The following is a 10,153-nucleotide window of genomic DNA, read 5'->3' on the forward strand; positions in this document are numbered from 1 at the left end:
CGTGGGCTTTCGAAGAGTCGAAGTTTGCAGGTGAGGAACACGGCCCACGTCACAGAAACTGATGGCCGAGGCGGTAGAAATCGCCCAGCATCGCAGTATTAAGAGAACAGAAGGCTTGGAACTGGCAAACGTGTGGAGAACGGTCTTGGGTCGCTCGAGCGAGCACGTGTTGGTATGCGATTATCAGAAGGAGGAGTAGTCGTCATCTGAATTCCCCTTGACCTCACCCCCCCCCCACCTAAATTGCCGCAACCCTCACAACCCCACAAAGACCAACGAAATCTGTCAGCGGCAACCGCGGTTAGTCAAGAAGATTAAGGAACAAAAGCCGATTGGAACTTATTGAAACTCCTCCACCCATCAATTCAAGATTTTGCAAACACACTAGCCGACAAGAGCCATTGATTGACACTCAACACCGATCTAGTGTGATAATCTGAAGAGGACTTACTGACTGGTTCCCCGTCTGTCTTATAACCTGGCGAATCCAGTGACCTGTTCACTGGCTTTTGTGTCAAGAGCGCAACGTTGCCCAAATAAAAACTAACGATTGTTTACCAAGCCCTTCGCAACGATGGACTTCCCAGTCGGTTCCAAACCTTTTCCAAATTTGATTTTTTCCAGAAAATATTTTACCGGGCTCCTTCAGGTCACCTAGGAAGATTTAACTACAGGCCGACTGGTGTTCATGTATCGTTCAACTGTAGCACCCTTCTGGTGCCTAACTGCCACGCCATCCGAAGGAAGCACGAGGGCTGGGATACTGCCAGGTTGCCCAAGCCTAGACAGGGGAAGTCGAGAGGCAAAGGTAGGGTTCGAACCACCCACCTTCCGGTCAGTAAATTTGCGCTCTAACCAATTGGACAATGTCGCCCTGAATAAGTAGTGAACGAACAAATAAATAAACAAAGTAAGTAAATAATCTGACCTGAGGCAGCGTCGAATTGATTTCATGTAGCTGAAGTCACTCGACACTGAAAAATCAGAAACACTATACGGCTGTTCGTTTCATTCATAGGCTGTGCGTATCTCATGAATTTTCGAGTCGATTCGAATCCACCCCTTTCCAGTTAATGAGTGAAGTCTAAAACTCCCGATCATGAGGGCCTGATGAGGATTGTGTCTAACTAGCACCCAGGCATACTATTGCGTCACTGTTCGTTCAGTCAGGAAAGTCGCAACACGTGGTCAACTGTTGAATGACTCCTCAGATAACGACTTCTCAAATGAAAAGTCCACTCTTCTTGTTCTAACGGTTACCAGTAAATGTGAGTCAGCTACACTACGCCTCCAAGATTTTCGGCACAGACTGAATTTCGCACACAAAACGAAATCTAAACAGAGATATCAGACTTGTGATGGAGTAGACCACTCGTAGTGACTCCTCGCCCTACGAAATCGGTCCGCGTTCTAACAAATGGCTCATTACTAGCCGTCCCAGAGCGTCCTCAAACGGGATCATTCATTGGGTTTCTTTCCATATCTGCTTGTGGGAAATATAGATGCATAGTTTGTTTGTTACGGATAATTACAAACTCTCTTCAGTATTTCAAAAAGTCACGTATGTTATGTCTACAAAGAACCTCAGCCAAAGAAAATTCGTCTTGCTTTCAGACTGTTGGATCCCCGTAGGTTTTGTCGAACATGGAAATCGTGCACTTCATCTTAATTGCCTAGGTTGGTGTTTTTCTAAGTGATTTTAGGTTTTGTGAAAGAACCAAAAGGATTGTTAGTCTGTGGCAAGAACATTGAGATGGAATTGGGTTACCGTCCGTCACGTTTGAGCCAATGACAGACTGAGGCTATTCTGGGAAATTTTTGTATGGTCGACTTCTATATTCGAAAGAAATACACAATTTCTATGGCTTCAATCTGGGCTGGGACAGACATTTCAGGCTTTTTGCTGTTGCAGAGCAGCTACCAGTCGAACAGATGCGACCGCTTAAGGATTTGTTGCTGTTTGCAAGCAAGGCACTCGGGTCTGCCAACAAATCAAAGATGACCAACACAACTTGAGTTATTAACATTCTCCTCAGTGGTAAGTGGTTTTCACAAAGGAATCTACTCACAAGTTTGCTGAAAAATCTTTGACAGCTCACTACCGGTTTCGGTATCACAGTATATTTTCATGGGCTGTCGGAGAGTTTTCAGCAACCTTGTGAGTAGTTTACTTTATGAAAATATGCTGCGATATCTCGAATATCGTGCCAACTGAATCATGAGTGTGCAGCACATTCAGTTCTAGAATAGCAGAAACGAGAGATTCAGTTGAGTTTCTCATGAAGAGCAAATTGATTTGCAAATGAGTGTATTTCTCGGTAAGTGATTTTGTTTTCGTGTAAGATTTTGTGCTGCAGATGAATTTAGTTCATGCCAAGAAGGTGATCAGCTTTGCGCAACCGCTTCATCCTTATTGAGAATCATCAACAGTGTGCGTCGCATGAAGCTCATCGGGGTTTCGAACCCACAACCTTTTTGGCTAGCAGTTGAAGACTAATTCGATCTGCTACGAGCGGCTGATGAAAAGTGATATCAACTTACAATGTTGTGAAATTCTTTGTCTTGTCACCTGGTTGAAAAACTTTCATATAATGTCTTGTCACGACAAGACACATGCACGACATGCCATGAAGCGAATGTTGTCCGTTTGTGTTACCAAGACGCCAAACCCTATGTGTGAACCTCCAAACAAATTTGTGTACTTAGTTCATACCTTGAGCTCCCAAATTAAAGTGACTTGCCTTGAGAACCCATCCTCCAAAAAAGGTGTCTTTTCAAGGTCTCACGTTGTCAAATGAACTTTCTTGAGCAGTAGCCAAACTAGATCCTATCCACCCGCTGTAGTTCGAACGCACTTTGATTGATAAGGCGTCCAAGCTAAATGATGATCGTCTGCTTAGCCTGATATCCACCGTATCGGTTCGATAATAGTTGGAACAAGTCTGCGATATGATTCTAAATCGTAGCACTGGAACTTCACCAAACTATGCTGATATTTCTTACCTGGCCAAGATTCAGCATAGATCCTGGAAGCAGAAAAAAGTCCACAAAAAACTAAACTGGTTCTGAAACCGAGTACAGAACTTAAAAGGATTGCTTTCGTTATCCCATCAAATTTTCAAAACCACAGAGCACAGCCAAGCGTGAACCCAGTCGGCTAAACATTGTAACACTTGTTTAGCTGAGAGAAAAACCGCCACAAGTGAACTCGTTTGAGGGTCAAACTGTTTCCACATACATGCTAGCCAAACCAGTCTTTTGGCTCGTAATAAAGAAAACATGTTCGAAAAGACACTATCTTCAGATCGACTATATCCCATGCCGACACTCACGTGATTAGACTAATCAATATGAAACGGCATGCAAGCTGAACATCGATCGGTTGTTTCCAAAGGCCCTTTACACCTGCCCAGCCAAGTGTCAGAGTTGTTTTGGAGCACTAAAAGCTGACTCAATCTTATAAGCAGAACTATAGAATGGGTCTTGGAGTCAGATCAGTTGACTACTCCGATCAAGCTGACTCGTTGATGATTGAATTTTGCAGGAATGTGAACAGTTGATAGTAGATCAAACGTAATGAAAGTACGGTGGAAGTTCCAAGTGGTATGCCAAATTTCTCCTGTCGAGAACGTAAAGGCGATGAACCAGCAGCTAGACTTTAAGGGCGTAAAAAGTTCCTCAGTGGCCACGTAAATGACTAGACAGTTGCTTCTGGAAAACCCGAATACCGAACAAACACGGAGCAAAGTTTTCCGTGATTAGCGGACTAAACTTATCTGCGTACTATCGAATGGAACAAGATTTCTGATCGCGAAAGACCGATCTGTAGAGAGCATTCTGCGAGCATTTTTTCAGCAGAATATTCAATCCAAAAAAATGAACAGACTGATGATTCCATTGAGACTAGCGTGCAGATGAATGCATTTAATTCGTCAACTGACTAATACTGCATCATTAGGCCACTCTGGAGGGTAAGCGAATCGCCATATCGGAAGATCGGTACGGTAGGCGCTGTAACGAGAAGTAAGGGTGAAGATGATCATTCAAAGGCCGGGGTCATAGCATGGGTTTGGTAGGCTTCATGGCCTGTACTCCAGCATCCTAAAGGGAATCGTATGGTGAAACGACGCAACTGTGAAGATGAAGCATTTTGCCAATTGAGGTGAAACCTACAGAGCATTTCTAAGTCTGAATTGTGCACACGGTCATGGAAAATGCGAGTACGTAAACCCAGACAAAAGCTGCACACTGAGCACCATCACCCAAGGACTGTGTAGCTTTGGCTCCCAGCTGAGGCCACCTCAGGAGAATGGAAGTTCAGCATCCGCCAATAAGAACTAAGTGTTAGCGAGATATAAGCCGGTCAGAATCCATAATCAGGACACTGATTGGTCTCTACAACCTGATTACCAGTCCTTCGTTCAAAATGGGGTTGACCCAAGCTGTACACTAAACCGGGCCCTCCAGTTGCGTCAACCAGAAGAACCCAGATCATTCACCTGCAACAAGGAATCTCTGAGTCTATAACCTACCGAAATGCGACTGTGGGTTCACCAAGTGTTTGAAGACGGGAAACTCCAGGGGAGCAGTACTTGGTGACACCACTCGGTGTGGTGTGGTGCTTAAGAGTTTGGGGGACTGGTTTTGAGTTATCAGTACTGCACAGGTTTCGAAATCATGATCTGAACAACACAGAACTGGAGGAAATAGTTAGTCAGATCGGAGGAAACTGACACTGTCCACATTAGACAAGCGACCCAATGCTGGGTCTGACAAAGTCTGAGTTAAGTTTCACATTACATGCCGGCTACCTTGATGAATTCTTGCTCACATTGATGGAATGATACACTATATGTGAGACGATGAACTCAACGGAGGACAATAAGTGAACAGAGCACGTCTGCCAGCTTATCAACTGGGAGAGCACATTCATTCGATTGCCATCTGTGAGGACATGCTGGTGCCACTGAAAGCTGAAGTAATTTATGCTGTTGAACTTTCCATTTCCCTTTCTTCGATGGGACAGTGCGCGTTGTATAGGGTTTCATTGGTGCACGTATCTCATCCACTGAGATCGAATTAGCCACATCTACAGGGTGCCATTCACCACGTGACAACTGCTGTCTGGTCGTCATCCCCTGTGAAATAAATAGCACGTAGCAAGAATACCTTGCGATCGTCCGGTAAGTCACCAATCATTATTCATTTTCAGTCCGGTCCTGCCGTTTGCATTTTGGGTCACTATTCAAATTCCTTTTCGACCCAGATTTTACTCAATCTAGTTGATAGAATCTTCTCTTCAAGTGATAAAGTCATCTTCATTGAGGTCTGAAACCCCGCTATTCGACCGGCGCACGTGCGAATAAAGCAAATGTTTAGTCAAATCAGACAATCCACTTAGCTTTTCAGGTAGTAAAAATACGGTTTGTTATGACGTAAAGCGGTATTCATCGCGGAAATTTTCCCGCGAACCGTTCCACATTGATCTGATAGGTAAATTCCAGGTGAAATTATAACAGTAGAATGATCTATAAATTCAGTTGTGTTGTCACCGATCTGCCACCATTATTTTATCAAAAGCGAACGTACGTGAGGCCAAATACCCCTTTGCATGGACGTAGTACACATCACAAAAGCTTGCTGAAAACTCTCCGACAACCCACGACCAGTAGGCGCAGTCTCCGAGTTTCCGTCAAACTTATGTTCCACCTGGACCCGAATTGCACGAAATTACTTGCAAACAATCACTTGCAAACAAATCTGGTTTTAAGGGAGAATCACTTGGAACCCAGCTGAATCTCTAGTTTATGATGTTTCTTAGCAAATGAATGCACTGCACCAGGCCTTCTCATTTGTCAGTTGGTTCGATATTTGTGCTACTGTTGGGAATAAAGAAAAGCATAAGTTGCACATTTTGATTATTTTGTTTGCCTTCTTCAGCCGCAAACAAACATGCAACATTTATTAGACAGACTTACGGGAAGTACGAAAAACGATTAATGTTTTGTCGGAGAAACTAAGGCTGGTTTCAGGGTGGACACAGGGTTCTGATCAGTACTCTCAGTGTGCCTAGGATGATATTTCTAACGCTAAATGCCTCGGGACGCCGCAACCATTATGCGAATAAAATACACAAGTAATCTTCATCCATTAGTTTTCGCCCGATTAATGACCCAGGAACCAATATAACTGGCTGGACTGTGCTTCACTGTGTCCAGTTGGTTCGCAACGAATTTTGGGCGATATCCACGAGACGTTGCATATAAATACATGGTAATTGAATTTCACTAACACATTTACTAAAGAACTTTTGTGACGTCGCGTCTGACGACCCATGGACTTAAACTACGGAGTTCGAAGCACGCCAAATTAATTTCAGAGTATGCCCCGGTCTGTCATGGAGGAAGATTTCGTCCTGCAGTTGACTATTCGAGTGTCAACAAGTGACCATTCTCAAAAAGGTTACCTTTTCTCGACACAACGGCACATGTCGCGTTTGCCACTACTCCAAAAGAGACCGTGCACATCTGAGCTTGTAACGCCACGAAGTTGATTGTCGGTGGGACTGGTTATAACGCTGGAATCAAAACACAGTCGTTTGTACGTAAAGGTGGCCTTCAAGTAGAACTCAGTTGAAGAACGTTTGACAGACCAGGACCAGTTTTGTCCTTCATACGGCTCAACCAATGTACTTACCCGCCGAATTTATATCAATCCAATTTCATACTTTGAAACCAAGACCTACACACGCGTCGGTGAACAATCATCTACAAATTTTATTGCTATTAACTAAGGTCTCATGTGAATGACAGCTGAGCCAAGCCAGAAAAATATGCTGTGATATCTCGAATAAGGTGCCGAGTGAAGTAGCCTCTATGCAACACATCCAGTTAACGAATACGATAAACGGCAGACTCAGCTGACATTAAACTGCGTTCCCCACTCAAACGAAGGCATATCGTAACAAGTGGCAACCTGGTTCTCAATTGAGAACAGTAAACAATCCGATAGGGCGCCCTCGAGTGATTTTCAGCAACCTCACATAACTATGATCATTGCGGTTTTTAGCTTGCATAAATATCTCACAATCTCCATCCGAGTAGGTGTCCCCCAAAACATCATTTGAACATTACAAAAAATTACACCGGAATGGCATGTGTCACCCGGTTCCTGGGGAAATACACGAAGAATCCCTCTCTCAATCTCGTGTAAGTTTTCCGGTGTTCAGCAATCCATAGAAGATTATCCTGTGCAGTAACATTTCACTTTTGAGAATGAGAGACCACTGTTCTGGATATATTTATCTTCACTTTGAATCACCACAGACCGTTGAACAATAGGTGAATTTGGTAGATGGATTGGCCAGTAAATGTAAGGGTCTTTTCAACTAACTTGTGTTTTATGTAAACTAGCTTCGAAACATCGGAAGTCAAAACACTAAAACACCATTATTCACTAGTGTGTCCTTGATGGACACATTTTTTCACTTAAAAATAGACCTCGTCCTCGATCAGACAAATAAACGTCGGGCGAGAAACTAACAGATGTTGGGCTTGTTAAAATCTCAGGTGAATCACAAGTTTATGATAATATCCAAAGGTGTGTGTTGAAAAAAGCGCCCCAGATTGAAGCACGGATAACGATTGCGATAGTGCGGTATATTCTCTTGATGGAACACCACACGTCAACCATCCACAACCGCTTTCGCCTTTTGTGAGATGAGGAAGGCCCAGTCCGCGATTTGTGCAGCATATCCAGTTAGAGAATACGATGCACGACAGCTGTGGCTTGGAGTTCGGTGGGTCTCTCGTGAAACCCAAACTGGTGTGCAAATCGATGTATTTCGCGAATTTCGTGCATCTCGAGTTAAAATCGAACATGGAGTTTACAGAACCCAGGGGACTGTGTTTACCTGATGAGCCCTAAGAAGGCCAAACTGATCGGATTTCGGCTGCTGAAGAGTTTCAAGCAACAGTACGATTTTAACTTTCTTTAAAAATTTCCAGAACTATGGAAACAATCGAAAACGATCATGTCACTTCAGTTCGTCTGATACAAAGTAAATGCCTCCAGAAGTCAAGAAAACTTTTGTCACCACACGTTCTCTTCAAGGAACCACGAAACGATGAGAAATCGGTGGAGGGGCGCCTGTTTGTTTCAGTCCCGCTCTAGACAAATCAAAACCGAACCGAGAATTAGATGCCTCGTGATGACCAATTAAGTTGTTTACCGTCGAAAGAAAAGCTCCATATCACTGAACCGATAGTGGACCGACTTTTCAATTGGTCAATTTTATGCTACAGTGATTCCGGTACATCGTTGCGCCTCTTGTCTTGTGGCTGGACTTAGCTGGATGAAGTATCTCCACTCAGCAGCATTCCTAGGACAGAGGAATCATCGACTGAAATTTAACACCTAAAGTTTGGACGCAACAAGACAAAACAGCTCGTCGGTTATGTAATCCTCACTAAAAATCTTTGTTTTGGGTGCCATACGCAAAAAATCTTCCTGGGGAATCGTCGTGCGTACAAGTTGGTGTTCAAGCAGAAAATAGAATTGACTGCACCCACCTCATGAGTCCCAAGAACGGCGAATGAAACCAGTTGATTAACTGTGGAAAGAAAAGCTCCAAATCAATAGAGACGCCGGAATAAAAGTGGACTACTTTTTGTCACTTTAAGCATGAATAAAACGATGCCCTAATTATGGTAAAAATGCGAATGTAGATGGGATTATTGTACTATTTGTAGATGAGCGAGATTAGGGGATGCTTGTATCTGGTTACGGTTCTGCCGTTAATTCCTAAACTTCAGTGGTCACAAACGCGTGATTCCAGAATTCAGTCTTCCACCTGTAATCCGCTGGATTGTTTTGAAAAAAATACACATCTATTGACAATGGTAAAATCATTTATACCATTGTAATCGCATCAAGATTCGTACAGTTATCATGAAAATTACAGTGGCGCGAGGCAAACTCACTTGCGCCAAACCTAGACAAAGTGTCCAGCTACCAACAGGATCAATAATATGCAAAAAAAAGACGAAAATTGAAACGCCTAATTATCGTCCGGTTGACCGTTCGGTGAGACCGATATCTGATGCATAGCATTCGGAATATTCACCTGGCCGGCTGGCTGGGTTATTCGCGTATTCGTAAATCGCTTAACTGTTTCTTATGGTATCGATGGAACTATTCTGCGTGGGATGATTGTAACAGGAAGCCGAGTAATCGAATAAAGGTCTATTTGCTCACACGATCGTTTACACACCGTCTAGATTCGGAAACGCGACACCTTTCCTATTCACCTATTCATTACGTGCATTTATCTGATGAACCGAGGCTTCTGCAAATTCTCATTTCCTGTAAACGTATCCTGTTCCATCTTGGATTTCTGGAAATTTCTGTGTACGTCAGTTATTGTGTAGCATTGCCGGTGTGCCTCCTCAGGTGGCTGTGAACTGTTTGGCGGTTTATACTCATCGCGCTTTTCTGAAGCTGGTTACTCCTTGAATTCAGAGCCCTTTTTTCTTTCTGCTTTGTTGGAACGCCTTTCTGGAGCACTGATCTGATAGCTGTCGATTCCAGATTTGTTCTGAGGTCCCGTCTTACCATTCGGTTGCCCAAACGATGACTTGACGATAATTTAGTAAGTCTTCTAAGTGTTACGGTCGGTATATATTTAGGTCCGAAAATTATTCTAGCCTCACTTATGTATGCGTGCCTAAGAACTCCGAGCTTGACCCGAGTTGCAGATGATCAGAAGACAACAGGCCATTTTCACACTTTTTCACTGCTTTGTCCTTTTACAGCTTTAGGGCCGACCTCCAAACACTGGAAAGTAAATGCGTCTTGCGCTGTCGACTGCCGTTCTACTCGGTCATTCTGAGGGTCACTGACGAAAAGTAGCATTAGTATAAAGGACGATCGTTGATTGACTCACATTTAACCAATCAGACCAACAGCGGATAGGCAATCGCCGGAGTCTGCCTGAAATTTTGAACTCTCCCCATTAGCATGATCTTCCCGTTTGACAGCCACCTAACTAACCCCACCTAATTTTTAATCTGCTTGATTATGCAGCGTGAAGTGTGATATTGGTCCTCAGTTTCAAAGGTGAATAAACTTCTTTCCTCTCCAACATTTGTGAAGT

The sequence above is a fragment of the Opisthorchis viverrini genome, assembly GCF_000715545.1.
Source record: "Opisthorchis viverrini unplaced genomic scaffold opera_v5_85, whole genome shotgun sequence".
NCBI lineage: Eukaryota > Metazoa > Platyhelminthes > Trematoda > Opisthorchiida > Opisthorchiidae > Opisthorchis > Opisthorchis viverrini.